We start from the raw sequence: 19,553 nt of genomic DNA on the forward strand, positions 1-19,553 counted from the left end.
AGGGACCCAACTTCCTTCTATTTAATAGCTCCATCATCTTATGAACTCAAAGGACTGCAGAGAATCATCTGCATTAGGTCTACAGAGAAGAAAGAGAGAGCCTTAAGAGTTTCCGGGAAAGTCCCAGGTCAGGCAGGCTGGAAGTAGCCAGCCCACATCACTTCTGCCCACATTCCATTCATCAGAACTCAGTTACACATGCCCTCATCTCACTGCAAGGTAGTCTGGGAAGTGTAATCTCTGTGTGTGCCTGAGAGGACAAGAAACTAGGTTTGGTGACCATGGTGCATTGTCTTTGCCACTTGCCAGCAGAATTACTAAGGAGAAGAATAGGGATTTGTTCTCTACAGCTCCAAATCTTATGTTCTTTCCATTGCACTAAGCTGCGGGATTCATCTTGTATAATGAATTTTGATCCAAATCACAAGGACAGGAAGAGGTACACACACTGCTTGAGGTCAAAAGAGAGACTGAAAAGTCATCCAGATTTTTTTTAATGGTTTATTTTGCTTTTATAGACACACATTTGCATATTTGACTGAATTTTCTTGGAGGTATTTGACAGGACTGTGTTTATAATGCAAGGTATAATCCTAGGAAGATTTTCATCCCTGCTCTTTTTCCCATCTCTAAGGACTCATCTTTGAAATTTTATCCATTAATACTTCATTGTTTTAGCTATAAACACCATATGGTTGACCCCCTCCAACACATACTTTTATCATTTCTATCCTCTCTTTTAAACCAACTGAACCATGTCAGTACCCCACATGCTTCTATGGTCATCATGTACAAGATTGAAACATATTTCTTTCCTCTGAAAATATATCTTTACTATTATCTTTTTAGTCTCTTAGGTTATTGACTTGGGATTCATTTGCATCAGTAGATCCATGTTTTATGGGGCCTGAAGCTTTAACAATTATTTTTAATATAGCATTATGAATATAAATTAGATTCAAAAGTAAATATTTAGAATGAGGAGAAGAATTAAAACAAATTCAAAATCTTGACCAATGTCACAGTCACACAATTTAGAAAAATATTTGGTTTCATTTGTTAATTGTTTGACACAACTCTGTAGTATTTCTTCTTAAATTTTTTTTAGCTACATAAAGAGAAAATTAAAGATAACTTAGTCTTATTTTTATCATTATTCATAGCAATTTGTTTTTTTTATTGATAGATTGTTGGAATCTTTTCAACTTCTTAACTCATCAACATGTTATATAAATTTTCAGAAGATTTTATCAAGTTTGAAAAGCTTTTATGAAAATGCTTTTATGGAATTTCATATTTTCTTTTGAAGTGAAGGGTCTCTGCCTGTGTAAACAAGTGTTGCTAATTCAAAAAGCATTTCTTCACTTCAAAAAAAAAGTGATTATAATATATTAAAATTTTTAATAGCGTGCTTGGCAGATAGTAGGTGCTCAACTAATATTATCTAGCATTTTATTTTAATTAGAACGTTCACTAAGGAGTACCAAAGAAGCAGCAGCATGGGTTACCAGAAAGAGCTTGAGAGTTTGAGTCCTAGACGATCAAATTTACCATTGATTAGCTCAGGGGCCTTGAGTAACATGGGCTTCCTTGGTGACTCAGTTGGTAAAGAATCTGCCTGTACTTCAGGAGACCTGAGTTTGATCCTTGCATTGGGAATATCCCACAGAGAAGGAAATGGCAACCCACTCCAGTATTCTTGCCTGGGAAATCCCATGGACAGAGGAACCTGGCAGGCCCCAGTCCATTGGGACCCAAAGAGTTGGGCATCACTGAGCAAGTAACACTTTTTTGAGTAACATACTTTGACTTTCTGAGCCTTGGTTTGATATATCTGCATAATGGGAATAAAGACAATATTCCACAAAAGTTATGATGGGGATTGAATGAGGTATTAAAATCCATGCAGTCTTATCAAGTACCATTATTAGGACAGGTATTGGGATGTGGGGACTTTCCTGGGCCCCCGGCAGGCAGCTGAGAGAGGGCAGCTGCTGTGCTCTTTATATAATGTAGAGAGGATGCTAAGAATCCCTGATGAACTCTGCTATGGAGCAAACAATATTATTGTTTTAATTGCAAACTCTGAAATGTTTTTACAGAATAACACCAATGATTAACACTTCTAATTTTGGAGATAAAAGAAATCTGAAGATAATCATTTGAGCTAATTTTACCAGACAGGAATTGGATTTTACATTTTGTTTTATTCCTAGCCAACTTTTCTCCTAGCATAATCTAGGGGGGCTTTTTTTTTTTGTTCTCTTCATATACTTATTTTTAAGGGATGGTTAGAGAGCCTGTTTTCCTCTCTTGGAAAGACACATGCCGGTGCCAGAAGATAAATGAAGCCAACTTGTCTAGAGGTTTTAGAACCTTTGAAACATAGCCAAGGCCAGATCAGAGCAGGAATATGAATTTCTCCAAGCTGCAACAAACAATAAAATTCCAAAATAGAAACTACCGTTGTGATGCAAAGAAGGAAGCAAACACAATTAGCACAGAAGCCATTCTGGAGGGAGAAAGATGAAGTGTTGAAATGATCTTAGCAAGTGCTGCATTGATTCCATATTTAGGCATCAGTGTTAGTTATGTTGCAGCCAATAGTTATGACCAGAAGGGGAGCCTATTGTTATACTCCATGGAAGGGACTGATCCTCCAATCCTGGCTAAAAGTCTTATTTTTGGTGATGGTGGTCTATGGGGATCATTATGCAATGAAAGAAAGTGTGACTGTGTTAGTCGCTCAGTCATGTCCAAGTCTTAGCGATCCCATAGACTGTAGCCTGCCAGGCTCCTCTGTCCGTGGAATTCTCCAGGCAAGAATACTTGAGTGGGTAATCATTTCTTTCTCTAGGGATCCTGACCCAGGGTTCAAACCCAAGTCTCCTGCATTGCAGGGAATTTCTTTACTGTCTGAGCCACCAGGGAAACTTAAAAATATTCCATGATATGCTTCTCTGTACATGGCATTTCCCAGGCAAGAATACTGGAGTGGATTGCCATATCCTGCTCCAGGGAGTCTTCCAGACCCAGGGATCGAACCCACATCTCTTACATCTCCTGAATTGGCAGGCAGGTCCTTTACCCCTAGCACCACCTGGGAAGACCACAAAATCATGTCATCGGCAAGTAACACATGACATCCCTTTATTATAATAGGACAAAGGACAAATTGTCTTAAGGTGATAAGTAAAGGGAAGATGATCCAAGCATTTAGTAAGAGATATCTTAGCATTATAGTTACAGGCATGTCTGGGGTGGGCAATCTGGAGGGAATTCTCACCCCATTCTATAGAAGCCATGTGATCCTGATCAGGTAATTTAACCTCTGAGCCTCCATGTCCCCACCTAAAACATGAGGATAAAATGTACAATATCTCTCAAGGCTACTGTGAATATTAAAAGAATTAATCATGGAAGATACTTAGAAGAATGAATCACTCCAGTAAATTCTTTGCCTGAACCACCTACTTCAATCCTCACAACAAGTCTCTGAGGCAGGTTCTGCTGTCACCATTCTATGGGTGAGAAGCTAAGGCTAATAAGGTGTCTCATCCAAAGCCCTCCAGAGGATGCTGAAGAGTGAAACAGAAATATCCCAGTCATTTTAGAGTGGAGATGGGGAGACTCTAAAGGGAAAAAGGAACACTTGAATTAGATTCATGTCCCCAAACTACACCTACCAGACCATTGATTCTGGATTTTTTCTCATCTAAAGAAAATTTAAACATCCCTTTCCATTGCACCCCTCCCCTTACTCTCAACCACCCCTGCATCACAACAGTGGCTCAAGATAGTTCTGGAACAAGAAACGTTTTAAGAGAACTAGTTCTTCCCTAAGAAAAGTTTTGTGTGTAAAGGAGGCAAGTGGAACTAGTGTGTCTGATTACTGTACGGTAGTGTTCAGAGGCTCACTTGAGTCTTTTGCTTGCAAGCTCTCTGGTTCATTCAAGGGCTAGCTGTGTTTCAAAAAGTTCATTGTTTGTAAGAGATTTCATAAGACAGGAACAGGAAAGGATGTGAGGTGTCATCTAAACAAGCCTTTACAGTTGACAGATGAGGAAGCCAAGGCCTGGGGAAGGAAGGAAACTTCCTAAAGTTCCTTCCCAGGTCCTTCAATGGCACAGTGCCAGTCTAGTCTCCTCCGCATTGTAGTTCACCTTTTCCTCCCCTCTCACCGGATGGAACTCTTCGTGGCTCCCCAAATGTAGTTTTTCAGGGCTCTTTTCTTTCACATGAAACAGGAACTAATCCTAGAATCCCAGGCACATTCCTCCTTTTTGTGTTCTGTGTGTTTTGTATTGTTTTGTTTTGCCCAATGCCTTCTAATCTATAATGAAACGTCATTTCCTCCATAGAAATATCTCTTATATGCTCCCACAATAAGCCCCTATTTATCAACCCCACAATCTGATTTTGTTTTATCTCTGTATATCCCTGTCTTTTCTGGAGGCCAAAGACCATGTCTGCTTTGTTCGTCATTCTACCCTTTGTATCTGGCACAATGACTGACATGTAGATGAAGGGTCAAAAATGTTGGATGGGTGGATGGATGAATATGTAGTTTCTCCCTTGAATATATACATAGTTAGCTGAAACCCCCTATGGGTCTCAGAAAACATGAATTTGTTCATGCTTTCTACAGCTTTGCCTCAGGATATATTTCTTGGCCCAGCGTATGGTCCACTGATGTTACTAAGAACAGGGCAAAAGACTTGATTTAATGTATCAGTAGTAACAGGTGGAAATCAAATGCCTCCTTACTGTGACTTTGGTTGAAAGTTTTGGACTCACTGGAAGTATTTCCCATCAATACTCTTTCAGTTTCTGCATGTGTGTGTCTGTCTATCTATATTCATTGGCTTATCCCGTTTGATCAAGAGGATAGAAAGAGAATGATACACAGACACACACAGTCCCTTGGAAAGCCAGAAAGGTAAAGTGTCTTCATGTAAACATACCCTATTTTATGGGGAGCTAACAGGGTCTGGATAAGCCTTGTGGCTGCTTTGGTTAAATATCACCTTGATTTAAAATCCCCCTGTCAGCAATTCCATATGATGTGTGCAATGGCTCAGCCTTACTTACATTTCACTTCTGAGGCAAGGAAGAAAGGATGCTTCTTGATTCTTTGAGTGACAGAGCAGTAATAGACTGTTGCATCTGGGCTTTTAAATTTACCATGATGATTTTGATTTTCTTTCTTCTGTGCATTTTCTTTCTTTCTTTTGTAGTCTCATTAGCTCAGAAGGTCAAAGTTGAGATACCTGTCTAGACAGTCAAAATGTAGAACAATGAGCCCATGACAAATGCAAGGCATGATATTAATTGTATATTAAGCTTTATAGGTCTTTGAGTCATTCATCCCTCTGACAATATTAATAGGAAACCTGAGAGCTATTATATTTCCTTCACAGCAAAGATTATAAAAGGCGAGGGGAATTATACATGCTTCTACCCCATCTCATCAGCACTCAAAGCCTACAAGTATGCACAGTACAATGAGTTCCAACAGTTATACCTTGGTACTTTTGCTAATTTGATTCAGTGTAACAGACATTTACCGAGCATCTATTTAGTATCAGGCACCATGATGCAAGGAGTAGAGAAATGAGAAAGTGGACACAGTCTATGCCAACAGAAGTAAGAAAAGAGGCATGTACAGTTAGTTGAGGTTTTAAGTTAAATTTGGCTTCTTCCAAGCAGGTGGATTCAGATTGAGTTCCAGTTCACCTTCAGTGCTACTTGTGTGACTTTGGGCAAGTCAGTTCACCCCTTTGGGCTTCAATTTCCTCACCTATCAATGGAGCCCATCTGAGCCCAAATATTTTGTACTTCTGTTGATCTTCATGTGTCTTAGAATTTGCAGTTTCTTCTGTTGGAAAAGCATCTGCTAAAGATGGAACTGGGACCTCAAACTCTGGGTTGAAAGAGTCTGAAGTTATAGCAGCTAATTCACGCTCTTGAAGGAGCAATGTATGCAGGAGGTTGTTTCTTTGAGTATCATGGAAGTGCAGATCCTTTAAAGTATCCTCATTTCATGAGACACTTTGCAAAGAAATTCTCACCATAAGACTTTTATTTGCCTGCGCTGCAAAGCTTGAGGGATCCTAGTTTCCCGACCAGGGATTGAACCCAGGCCCTTGGCAGTGAAAGTGTGGAGTCCTGACCACTGGACCACCAGGGAATTCCCTTATCCTAAGATTTATGTAAAACACTTTTGCCCCATTCTTTGAAAACTTAAATGGGTGAGAAAGAGAACAAATCAATCATGATTTGCTACATGAGTAGCTCACAAAACTATCTCTTGTCTCTTGACGGATATTTCCTACAGTATATTGCAACAAAGCAGTTAATTTCAAGAAAGTTAAAATACTATTGTAGATGTTTCTTTAATACACACCAACTGAATCATTATAATGAATGGGTTTGTTTTGCAATTGTTTTAGACAATCACATTGAACACTCAACTATTCATTAATAATGATTTGATTCTATAAATGAGAGATTGCAAGAGTAGCACTTATAGCTTAATTATTAAGAACGTATTTATGATAGTTACATATCTGACTAGACTCTGTGGAGGTTAAAATCATAAGATAAATACAGTGGTTGTATGACCATGTAACATTCACAAAGGCATGTTTATGTCTATGTTTTTTATCCCAGGGATTTGTGGGGAGATTTATTTTTTTCTGCTTATTGAAAAAAGTATAATTCCTTACAGCTCCCTGTATATTTAGATTTTGTAAGTATTAATAAGACAGAATGTACAAGAAAAGCAATGAGGTTTGTGAACAGAAAAGGAACTTTAGAATCAGACAGACTTGAGTATGAATTTCAGTTCAACCACCTAGTAACTGAGTGACCAGGGAATGTCATTTAACATCTTGGAGCCAGGTTTCTCACCTGCAGGATAAGGACAGTACTCATAGCTGTCTCATTGGGTTCGGGAAGAATTAAATAAAATGTTTGTTGATGTACCTTGAAGGTTAAAAAAAAAATAGAAATACAAATAAGTTATTAACAGAGGAAAGTTTACAAATGAGCTGGCAGTACAGGATACATTTATAGCTACCTAAATAGATAATCTGAGGAGGCCTTACAAATAGCTGGGAAAAGAAGAGAAGCGAAAAGCAAAGGAGAAAAGAAAGATATCCCCATCTGAATGCAGAGTTCCAAAGAATAGCAAGGAGAGATAAGAAAGCCTTCCTCAGCGAACAATGTAAAGAAATAGAGGAAAACAACAGAATGGGAAAGGCTAGAGATCTCTTCAAGAAAACTAGAGATACCAAGGGAATATTTCATGCAAAGATGGGCTCAATAAAGGACAGAAATGGTATGGACCTCACAGAAGCAGAAGATACTAAGAAGAGGTGGCAAGAATACACAGGAGAACTGTACAAAAAAGATCTTCATGACCCAGATAATCACGATGGTGTGATCACTCACCTAGAGCCAGACATCCTGGAATGTGAAGTCAAGTGGGCCTTAGAAAGCATCACTACTAACAAAGCTAATGGAGGTGATGGAATTCCAGTTGAGCTATCTCAAATCCTGAAAGATGATGCTGTGAAAGTGCTGCACACGATATTCCAGCAAATCTGGAAACCTCAGCAGTGGCCACAGGACTAGAAAAGGTCAGTTTTCATTCTAATCCCAAAGAAAAGCAATGCCAAAGAATGCTCAAACTACTGCACATTTGCACTCATCTCACACGCTAGTAAAGGAATGCTCAAAATTCTCCAAGCCAGGCTTCAGCAATACGTGAACCGTGAACTTCCAGATGTTCAAGCTGGTTTTAGAAAAGGCAGAGGAACCAGAGATCAAATTGCCAACATCCGCTGGATCATCAAAAAAGCAAGAGAGTTCCAGAAAAACATCTATTTCTGCTTTATTGACTATGCCAAAGCCTTTGACTGTGTGGATCACAATAAACTGTGGAAAATTCTGAAAGAGATGGGAATACCAGACCACCTGACCTGCCTCTTGAGAAACCTGTATGCAGGTCAGGAAGCAACAGTTAGAACTGGACATGGAACAACAGACTGGTTCCGAATAGGAAAAGGAGTACGTCAAGGCTGTATATTGTCACCCTGCTTATTTAACTTCTATGCAGAGTACATCATGAGAAATGCTGGGCTGGATGAAGCACAAGCTGGAATCAAGATTGCTGGGAGAAATATCAATAACCTCAGACATGCAGATGATACCACCCTTAGGGCAGAAATTGAAGAAGAACTAAAAAACCTCTTGATGAAAGTGAAAGAGGAGAGTGAAAAAGTTGGCTTAAAGCTCAACATTCAGAAAACTAAGATTATGGCTCTAGTCCCATCACTTCATGGGAAATAGATAGGGAAACAGTGGAAACAGTGTCAGACTTTATTTTTGGGGGGCTCCAAAATCACTGCAGATGGTGATTGCAACCAGGAAATTAAAAGACGCTTACTCCTTGGAAGGAAGATTATGACCAACCTAGATAGCATATTTAAAAGCAGAGACATTACTTTGCCAACAAATGTCCATCTAGTCAAGGCTATGGTTTTTCCAGTGGTCATGTATGGATGTGAGAGTTGGACGGTGAAGAAAGCTGAGGACCGAAGAATTGATGCTTTTGAACTGTGGTGTTGGAGAAGACTCTTGAGAGTCCCTTGGACTGCAAGGAGATCCAACCAGTCCATCCTAAAGGAGATCAATCCTGGGTGTTCATTGGAAGGACTGATGTTGAAGCTGAAACTCCAATACTTTGGCCACCTCATGCAAAGAGTTGACTCATTAGAAAAGACCCTGATGCTGGGAAGGATTGGGGGCAGGAGGAGAAGGGGATGACAGAGGATGACATAGTTAGATGGCATCACTGACTGGATGGACATGGGTTTGGGTAAACTCCGGGAGTTGGTGATGGACAGGGAGGCCTGGCGTGCTGCGATTCATGGGGTCACAAAGAGTCGGACACGACTGAGCGACTGAACTGAGTGAAATAGATAATAAGGGCTTCCCTGTGGCTCAGCAGTAAAGAATCTGCCTACAATGCAGGAGATGCAGGAGGCGCGAGTTCAATCCCTGGGTTGGGAAGATCTCCTGGAGGAGGGCATGGCAACCCACTCCAGTATTCTTGCCTAGAGAATCCCATGGACTGAGGAGCCTTGTGGGCTATAGTCCTTAGGATCTCAAAGAGTCAGACATGACTGAAGCAACTGAGCATGCACACAAGTAGACAGCAAATGTTCTTTCCTAAATTAAGAATATGGAACAGACATTGACAGTTACACTTGCCCCACCAAGAGCTGGGTGTTATTGGAAATGATTTCAGACCCTATTTTCCAGAATACTTTGACTTTTCAAACTTTATCTTGGTCTTCCTTTTCAAACACCAGAAGAAAAGCTTGAAGATATACATCTGGCCTCTAGTAGATTCCTCTGATTTAACTGCTAAAATTCATACCTGGGAGGAACAACCCAGCTTCTATTGAGATTTTATTTTATTTTATTTTATTTTGAGCTCTTTTATTTATTTATTTATTTATTTAAATAAATTTATTTATTTTAGTTGGGGGCTAATTACTTTACAATATTGTAATAGTTTTTGCCATACGTTGACATGATTTTTAAAACTGCTGTATAAACAATAAAACAGTCAGTGTCTCCCAAGCATGCAGGTGCAGGTTTGGTGTCATAGTAGCCATTTGTTGCTAGACCATGAAATAAGCACTGAAATTGAAGGTAAATGTTTATAAAATTTATAGCAATTTGACAAAGGGGTTTTGTTTCTGTTGAACCTAGTAATACACATTTTGAATCCATATTTTCCTATCTTTTTAATTTAATTTTCCAGTAATTCATTTCATTACACTTTACAAAAGCGCCAGACCATGATAGGTTGGTAGTTAACTTAAAAAATGAAATTGTTCAAACCAGACAACAAGAAAAGTTTCCTGAAAACAACATAGATGCATTATTTGTCTTCCAAACTTTCTGCTAACAACTCAGATTATTGTCAAAATAGTGTCTGTGGAGCTTGAGTTTAAATTAGAAATCAGATACTTCAGATTTCTATTTCAACAAAAATAGAGCATGTCAATACTGTACCCCCTGGGCTGACAGTGGGCTGACTCTCCTTGGGAATACTAGCCTTTGCAAGGAAATGGAGGAAGCTCATTTACAAGCTCACTTCTAGAGGAGATAAGATAAACCCACCATAACCACCACAGGAAGCAGCGGGTGGTAAGCACCAAAAGTAAGATATGGATAAAGTAATAGGAGAAGTCAGATGTGAGGATCCTTTCTCCCAGTTAGGAGAGGTGGGGTGAAGAAAGTATGGTGAAAACAAGATGAACAGCAGCAAAGGCCAGTCAGGAGAAGGACTCCAATCCCCCTTAAAACTAAAGGAGGTAAACACTAAACCTAGGTGTGTAGGCATAAGTGAAATATATCCTTGGACCAGTAACTTTTCATTTTAGAATATGAGAGTTGAAAGGAAAATAAGGAATTAAATTTCATATTTCACAAAAGCATAAAACAAGGTCCAGACCAGGCAACTGATTTTTCCAAAGTCAAATGAGAAAACGCATGTGAAGGCATCCAGCAGGTAAAAGTACGCAGTGTCTGCCTTCCCCATTATCTCGTCAATGCCCTTTCAACAGGAACAGTTTTACTTGACACTGATCATAACCTGGCCATTAATGTTTAAAAGGTGATATGCAATAAAGTATTTGTAAGGCAGGATGGTATGTTGGGCCATTTGGGTTTTTGTAAGATGTTACAGAAAAGCCCCAAAGAACTTTTGGCCAACCCACCAGAGCTTCTTGATGAAAGTGAAAGAGGAGAGTGAAAAAGTTGGCTTAAAACTCAACATTCAGAAAACTAAGATCATGGCATCTGGTCCCATCACTTCATGGCAAGTAGATGGGGAAACAGTGACAGACTATTTTTTTGAGCTCCAAAATCACTGCAGATGGTGACTGAAGCCAAGAAATTAAAAGACACTTGCTCCTCGAAAGAAAAGTTATGACTAACCTAGACAGCATATTAAAAAGCAGAGATATTCCTTTGCCAAAAAAGATCCATCTAGTCAAAGCTATAGTTTTTCCAGTAGTCATGTATGGATGTGAGAGTTGAACTGTGAATGAAGTAAGCTGAGTGCTGAGAATTGATGCTTTTGAACTGTGGTGTTGGAGGAGACTCTTGAGAGTCCCTTGGACTGCAAGGAGATCCAACCAGTCCATCCTAAAGGAGATCAGTCCTGAGTATTCATTGGAAGGACTGATGCTGAAGCTGAAACTCCAATACTTAGGCCACCTGATGTGAAGAACTGACTCATTTGAAAAGACCCTGATGCTGGGAAAGATTGAGGGCAGGAGGAGAAGGGGACGACAGAGGATGAGATGGTTAGATGGCATCACCGACTCAATGGACATGAGTTTGGGTAAACTCCAGGAGTTGGTGATGGACAGGGAGGCCTGGTGTGCTGTAGTCCATGGGATTGCAAAGAGTCAGACACGACTGAGTAACTGAACTGAACTAGTAGAAATAACATGGAATTGGGTTCAAAATCTATTCTGCTAGTTTTGACCTTAGGTATAGTGATCAACCAATTTGAACCTCAGTTTCTTCATATCTGCAATGGCTGTTATATTTAGTGTTGGCCAGAGATTAAAATAAAAGTTATATAATGAGGGAATCTAGCATTGGACCAAGAGTGAAGTAGACTCTGAATATTTGTCATTATCTTTGCCAGGCTCACCACCAAGTTAACAGAACAGTCAAGTACAAAAAGCATCCAAACCTCTGCATTCCCAGTGGAGTGCTCTTGCTAAGGCAGTACCATGCTACTTCTCTTTTACCACTTCCTGGTTGCCTGAATTTCCTACTTTGCTGTGTTTGTTATGATAACAGCCACAGAAAGGATAAAATTTGAAAAGTGGAATTGCACATCTCTGGGAACTAGCTTATTTTCTGTAAGCAAGAAGTCTCTAGTCTTTTGTCACCAGAAAATGCAGGTAGGACTTCTTCATCATGGATTCAGTGTTTCACTTAGTTGACCACATACCAATGGAATGAAAGTGGGTCTTCTCTTAAAACAAGACAATTTAAAGATTAGATGACTACCAGGAAATATAAGATGGGCTTTTAACAGTCCAGAAAGCATTGCATTATTTGCATCCTTCATTTTGGTCCTGATTATAATATTTGTCTGGAGAAATTTTGCTTGCCTCTTAACTTGTAGTTACAACATGTGGTTCTTTTTCAAGGGTGCTATAGCAGGAATAACTTGATAGAAACTTAGAAGCCTTAAAACAACCCTGGAGGAAAGAGCACCAGTCACAATACAATGCAGGAAGCTTACGCCACCCCTTCATGGTCCCTATTCCAGGGCAGGGGTAGCACAGGAAGAGGTGGATCTGATATTGTCATTGGCACATGCTTTGCATACCATGCATCAGTGTTAACCTTTCACTTGGTGCTGACTCCGGGTCTCCTGCCTTTCTTCTAGGCCCCCTTGCCTGTAGGAATGTGTTTTGGTTAATTGCCACAGCTGGGAACATTGTTGGGTTTTTCACGATGCTGTTTAATGTTCAGAGTCATCCTTTGAACCTTACATTGAACCCTAAGGGTGAAACCTTGAGAAGGTTCGTTTATGTGCTGACTTCCTCTCATTCTCTTCACTATTGTTGGCAACACTGTCTATTACTCTGGGAAGCCATTCTAACTCATGTAGGATATCCTGTTATGTGCCCAAATGCTGTCTTTATAATTTAGCACTGGCCACAAATAGAAGGGGAAGGAAATGGCTACTTAGCATCAGACCCTCAACACACAGTATCTCATTTAGTCTTCACAACAATAGAGCAAAGTAGAGGTTTTCTTCTCATTTTACTTATAAGGAAATTAAGGTAAAACACACTGATGTGATTTCTTCAAAGTCACACAGCTAACAAATGAACTAACCAAGAATAGAATTTATGTTTCTAGCTCCAAATTTGGTCTTTCTATTCCATCACACTGTACCCTAAGAATAATTCTTCTGGACAGCAGCAAACATGAACAAATGAAACTTTTCCCTCATTTGACATATATTTACATATATGAAGAGTCCCTTGGATTGCAAGGAGATCCAACCAGTCCATCCTAAAGGAGATCAGTCCTGGGTGTTCATTGGAAGGACTGATGTTGAAGCTGAAACTCCAATACTTTGGCCACCTCGTGTGAAGAGTTGACTCATTGGAAAAGACCCTGATGCTGGGAAGGATTGGGGGCAGGAGGAGAAGGGGACGATAGAGGATGAGATGGCTTGATGGCATCACCAACTCAATGGACATGAGTTTGGGTAAAGTCCGGGAATTGGTGATGGACAGAGAGGCCTGGCGTGCTGCGATTCATGGGATCGCAAAGAGTCGGACATGACTGAGCAACTGAACTGAACTGAATATGAGTATATGTACTTAGATTAGTTTAGAATCTGAACAAATAGAAGTGAAATAAACAGATATAGTTCCTGCCCTCAAGGATTTTGCCAATGAATATGCATATATTCAGATATAAAAATAGGCAAATATACTCCAGGATGAAAAGTGATTTAATGGTTTATTTTAATGTTTTATTTTATACTGGAGTATGGTTGATTAACAATGTTGTGTTAGTTTCAGGTGTTCAGCAAAGTGATTCAGTTATGCACATACATGTATCTATTATTTTTGAAATTCTTTTCCCATTTAGGTTAATGTAGATTATTAAGCAGAATCCCCTGCCCTTGTTGGTTATCCATTTTAAATATAGCAGTGTGAACATGTAATAAGGGGGAAATTTAAGGAGATAGGAGATCACAAAGAAGCATTCAATTCAAGGTTAAAGTGTGCTTTGGGAAGAACTGATATCTTAAAAGAAATCCTTAGGAAGTGAGGGAGAATGGGGTTTGGAGATAGGGGTCAGTAAATGTAAAGATTTGGAGACAAGAAAGAACGCTGTACACCGGAAGAAGTAAAAGTTGTTCTTCATAAATTGTATGGAAATTTTTGTTTACCAACACATCACTTATTCACCCCACCGCTAGCTTTTAACATGCCAGGGGCTGAGGAAACAAAGATTAAGCTCTGGTGCTTCTCTGTAGGTGTTCATATCTTTATGAAGGAGACAGACATAAAGAAAAGTGGTGACACGTGATACATGCAACATTTAGAAACATCCAAAAGCCGGGGGATGCCGAGGTGAAAAGAGAAGTGAAGTCATAAACTTGGGAGGAGAAGGTAAAGTCTGAGAAGGCTTCTGAAAGACTCTGAAGACTGAATAGAGTCAGAAGGGTCAAGATGGAGCAGGGATTCACTAGGCAGGGATCAACTAAGTAGGGAAGGAAAGGGCATTTTAAACAAAAGACATGGCATTTTCAATGGGAAGTCAGCTTGGAAGCTTATCTTGGAGACTTACACAGAATTCCTTAGCTGTCTCCTTTTGTGAGTTTATTTGAATACATTCTTCTCCAAGTGATATGAGGATATAAGATGACATCAGGGTGCTTTTACTAGAAGTTCCAGTCCACTGAATGTTCCCAGTTGCCTGGAAGTGAGTATAAAGGAAGCTGGAAGAAAATAACCTTTCAAAGACAGAGGTTATCTAGCTATACCAGCACTGGACTTGAGTCAATTATCACAAGGTTCTAGACTGCACGAAAAGCAAGGGTTTTGTCTCCTTACCTTTATGATTTCTGTGTTCCCAAAACTAGTTCAGTGTCTGTCTCATAGTAGGTGTTCAGAATATTTGTTGAATAAGTGGAAAACCAAGAGGCATTTTAACCTTGCTGCGATTTAGTTTTCTCATCTGGAAAAATTGGAATGGTATTATATGCTTAAGCGCATATTTGGACTCAGCTATAATTTAGATTCTGCCTTACCATGTACTCTTACTTCCTGGACAAATTCATTACCTTTTAGGGGATGCTGGGCGCTCACATGAAAAGTGGAGGTGGCATCAGCTGTTCACAGAGATGGTGAAGAGAGAATGAAGTAAGTCATGTAACTAACTCAGAATTGAGCTAGACACATGGAGAGCTCTTAGTAAATATTAGCTAACATTATGATAATTGTTAAAAGATAATTTTCAAAAAGTGGTAAAATCATGATACTCAAATAGATATAAAAATAAATCTGTGTTAAAGATGTCATTTAACTCATTAATGAGGGAATTAGTGAGGCATTAGAAACCAGTTCAAAGGAGATTCCAGAGAGCAGACAAATATGTAGATCAGGAATGTTAAAAAGAATTCATAAATGGAGGAAAAATCAATCTCTTCTACAGTGAGCCAGAGAAATTGACTTTTGTTGGACATAATGGACAAATGCACGTCTGTGGACCAGAATCACTACATTGCTCTCAGTTACTTATAACGTTCAGCATTGTAAAATAGCTTTCATAGAAGCAGCATTAGGTAATTTGAAATAAGATGCTATAGATATTGCATTATTTTTCACTGAGGTAGGCATTTCTCTCTATGTCATCATTATTATTACATAGTTAATACTATTAAAATGGGAGTTATATGAAATTATGTTATAATGTTATATAAAGAGAAATGATTCTCATTTTTTTTTGCTTTTGATATTAGACCTTTTATTATTTGTACACCATTATTCTTTTTTACATGTTTAGAAGTGATTAAGGTATTTTATTTTCAAAACAACAATGGTTTGATTGCTTCTTCTGATTATAAAGATATTGCTTGGTGTGAAAAAAATCTGTCCTTACAGAAGGTGAAAAGAAACAAAATGATCAGGAATTTATCCTTTAAAAGTAATCATTGTTAATCCCCTCATGCATATGCATTTGTTTAGGATCACATTACACAGTCTGCTTTGTAATCTGATCTTTTCACACTTCACAACTTACTATGATCTCTTTATGTTAATAAAGAGCAACATCTTTTTTCATTCAAGACTTCCTAGGTGGCTCAGTGATAAAGAATTAGCCTGCCAGTGCAGGAGATGCAGGAGACATGGGTTCTTCCTGACCCCTGGGTCAGGAAGATCCCCTGGAGAAGGAAATGGCAATCCACTTCAGTGTTCTTGCCTGGAGAATCCCATGGACAGAGGAACCTCATGTACTGCAGTCTATGGGGTTGCAAAAGAGTTGGACATGGCTTAGCAACTAAACAACAGCAATGGTTGGTTTATAATATAGTGTTAGTTTCAGGTGTATAGCTAAACGATTCAGTTTTATATATATATATATATATATATATATTCCAGATTATTTTCCATTATATGTTATTATAAGATATTGAGTATAATTTCCTGTACTATATAGTAAGTCCTTGTTGCTTATCTATTTTATGTATGGTAGTTTGCATCTGTTAATCCCATACTCTTAATTTGTCCCTCACCTCCCCCCCTCTCCCCTTTGGTAATCATGTTCATGAGACTATTTTTGCTTTGTATAAAGATTCATTCATATTATGTTTTAGATTCCACATATAGGTGATATAGTATTTGTCTTTGTCTGTCGGGGCTTCCCTCATAGCTCAGTTGGTAAAGAATCTGCCTGCAATGTAGGAGACCCCAGTTTGATTCCTGGGTTGGGAAGATCCACTGGAGAAGGGATAGGCTACCCACTCCAGTATCTCGGGCTGCCCTTGTGGTTAGCTGGTAAAGAATCTGCCTGCAATGCAGGAGACCTGGGTTTGATCCCTGGGTTGGGAAGATCCCCTGGAGAGGGGAAAGGCTACTCACTCCAGTATTCTGGCCTGGAGAATTCCAGGGACTATGCAGTCCATTGGGTCACAAAGAGTTGGACACGACTGAGTGACTTTCACTTTCTCTGACTTACTTCACTAAGTATAATATTTTCTAGGTCCATCCATGCTGCTGCAAGTGGAAATATTTCATTATTTTTTATGGCTGAGTAAGGGGCTTCCCTGGTGGCTCAGGGGTAAAGAATCCATCCACTAATGTAGCAGACATGGGTTCTATCCTTCAATTGGGAAGATCCCCTGGAGGAGGTAATGGCAACCCACTCCTGTATTCTAACTTGGAAAATCTCATGGAGAGAGTAGCCTGGTGGTCTATAGTCCATGGATTCGCAGGAGTCAGACATGACTTTGTAATTAAACAACAGCAACAATATTTCGTTGTGTGTATATATACATATATATATATATATATATATATATATATATATATATATCTCACATATTAAGCCAATCATTTGTTAATGGGCACTTGGGTTGTTTCCATGTCTTGGCTATCATAAATAGTGCTACTATTAACATTAGGATACATGCATCTTTTTGAATTAGAGTTTTCAGTTTTTCCAGATATATACACAGGAGGGGTATTATGTAGCTCTAGTTTTAGCTCTATTGTACTGTAGCTCTATTTTTAGTTTTATAGGGTGTGCATGCTCAGTCATGTCCTATTCTTTGTGACCTCATGGGCTGTAGCCTGCCAAGCTCCTCTCTCCATGGGATGATTCCCCAGACAAGAATACTGGAGCGGGTTGCCATTGCCTCCTCCAGGGAATCTTCCCAACCCAGGGATCGAACCTGCATTTCCTGCGGCTCCTGCATTGGCAGGCAGATTCTTTACCACTAAGTCACCTGGGAAGCCCCAATAAGGAAGCTCCATACTGTTTCTCATAGTGGTTGCACCAGTTTACATTCACACCAACAGTGTCGGAGGGTTCTATTTTCTCCACCCCCTCTCCAGTATTTATTATTTGTAGACTCTGATGATGTCCATTCTGACTGGTATGAGGTGATACCTCATTGCAGTTTTGGTTTACAATTCTCTAATAATTTAGTGATGTTGACCATCTTTTCATGTGCCTGTTGACCATCTGTATGTCTCCTTTGGTGAAATGGAGGAATTCTGCTCATTTTTTCATTGGGTTATTTTTTTATATTGAGCTATTAAAGCCATTTGTATATCTTGGAAATTAATCCCTTGTTCGTCACATCATTTGCAAATATTTTCTCCCATTCAGTAGACTGTCTTTTGGTTTTGTTGATGGTTTCCGTTTGCTATGAAAAAAATTTTAAGTCTGATTAACTCCCATTTGTTTATTTTTCCTTTTCTTACTTTTGACTTGGGAGCCTGATCTAAAAAAATATTGCTGCAATTTATGAATGGATAATATTCTAAAGTGCTTAGAGTATTTTAGTAAAGTTCTCTCTAAGATTTGTTAAGTCAGAAGAAGCATAGGCTGATTTTGTTGTCCTATTCAGGATCTTTCCATTTGTTTGCTTATAAATAAACAGCAAACATGTATGAAAGTTTGCCCTTTTGCCCGAGATTTAATCGATAAGCTTGAGCAAGTTCTGGTCCTCTTTTCTGCCATTTCATTTCCTTAAGAGGTGAAGGAGAACTTACAATGATGAAAATATAAAGTGCATTTCTGCTATGTGGACTCCTGTAGAGCTCACTGATGTAAGATGTCACTGTTGGCCTTGTGAAAGCAGAAAGCTCTCGAGTGGCTGTTGCTCTCCTCAGCCAACTCTCAAGAGACACAGTCTCTCTTGTGAGAACCCGAGTGATGCTAACTTAGAGGGGGGAGGGGCTGGATAAACAGCAAGGGGCAAGAATGGGAGCATAATCACATTCAGTCCAAATTGGGAGTTGTGCCCAAGGTGACAGGTCACATCTGTTCTGTGTGTCTGCCTGTCTCTTATGCATGTCTTTCCCCAGGTTACTCAAAAGCTCCTTGAGGAAAGGGAGAATATATGATTCATCTCTCTTGTGACCATCAAAATGCCTGACACTTCAAACATTTGGTCAACATTACTTTCACCAGCCTTTCAATGAAGGGCTAAGGCTTTGCATTCAGATATGAGTCCATAAAATCAGACTTCTTTGTCACCTTTCTTTCATAAGCTACACACATAATCCATTACTACATATATGGGATTTCTATTTGTGCTCCAGCTGAGTGGAGAGAAGAATGTAAAGAACATGAACAGCAATCTGAAGGCAAGATTTTTAAGTTTTCCCTGATCTTTTCCAATAGTGTTACACATGCACTTTGGCAAAGCTGACTTTAATCACTTCTTCCAAAATATTCACTTATTTTTATAGAAGAAAATCCTTTTACTTTTTAAAATCATATCTGATATGCTTATATAGCTCCTTATTCATTCATTCATTCCATGAGAATAAACAGTTTTGAAAGTCAACACAGCTGGTTCTGCTGCTGCTAAGTCGCGTCAGTCCGACTCTGTGCGACCCCAGGGACTGCAGCCTACCAGGCTCCTCTGTCCATGGGATTTTCCAGGCAAGAGTACTGGAGTGGGTCACCAGTGCCTTCTCCAACAGTTGGTTCTGGACACATATAAATCTTAACTGCTAGTAAGAGAAGTATAAGGGATTGCCTGAAATTGGCCTACTGGAAACCAGCATTAGATTATTACAGATTGATTAGAATGGCTTAGAGAGTGAGGAGTGATAATGGAGGTCAGTTAAGAAGTCAGCTAAAAGAACTTCCACTGTACTTTACATACAAATGTCAGGACCCATTCAGTGAGATGAGTACTACTGTTTGTTAAATATTCCATTCACCCCTTTCCAGTATTT

At 39.2% G+C, this 19,553-nt stretch overlaps 1 long non-coding RNA gene across 1 annotated transcript in view; it reads left to right on the forward strand.

Annotated features, from left to right (window-relative positions):
- Positions 1 to 19,553, forward strand: part of LOC145511227 (uncharacterized) — a 24,364-nt gene continuing 4,811 nt past the window's right edge. Inside the window, exons 1-2 of the long non-coding RNA XR_014057681.1 lie at positions 1 to 127; positions 14,928 to 14,999. This is a non-coding gene — a long non-coding RNA (uncharacterized LOC145511227). The remainder of the gene's footprint in view (positions 128 to 14,927; positions 15,000 to 19,553) is intronic.

Source organism: Giraffa tippelskirchi, chromosome 6 (assembly GCF_054371585.1).
Source record: "Giraffa tippelskirchi isolate mGirTip1 chromosome 6, T2T-mGirTip1v1.2.pri, whole genome shotgun sequence".
In the NCBI taxonomy this organism is placed as follows: domain Eukaryota; kingdom Metazoa; phylum Chordata; class Mammalia; order Artiodactyla; family Giraffidae; genus Giraffa; species Giraffa tippelskirchi.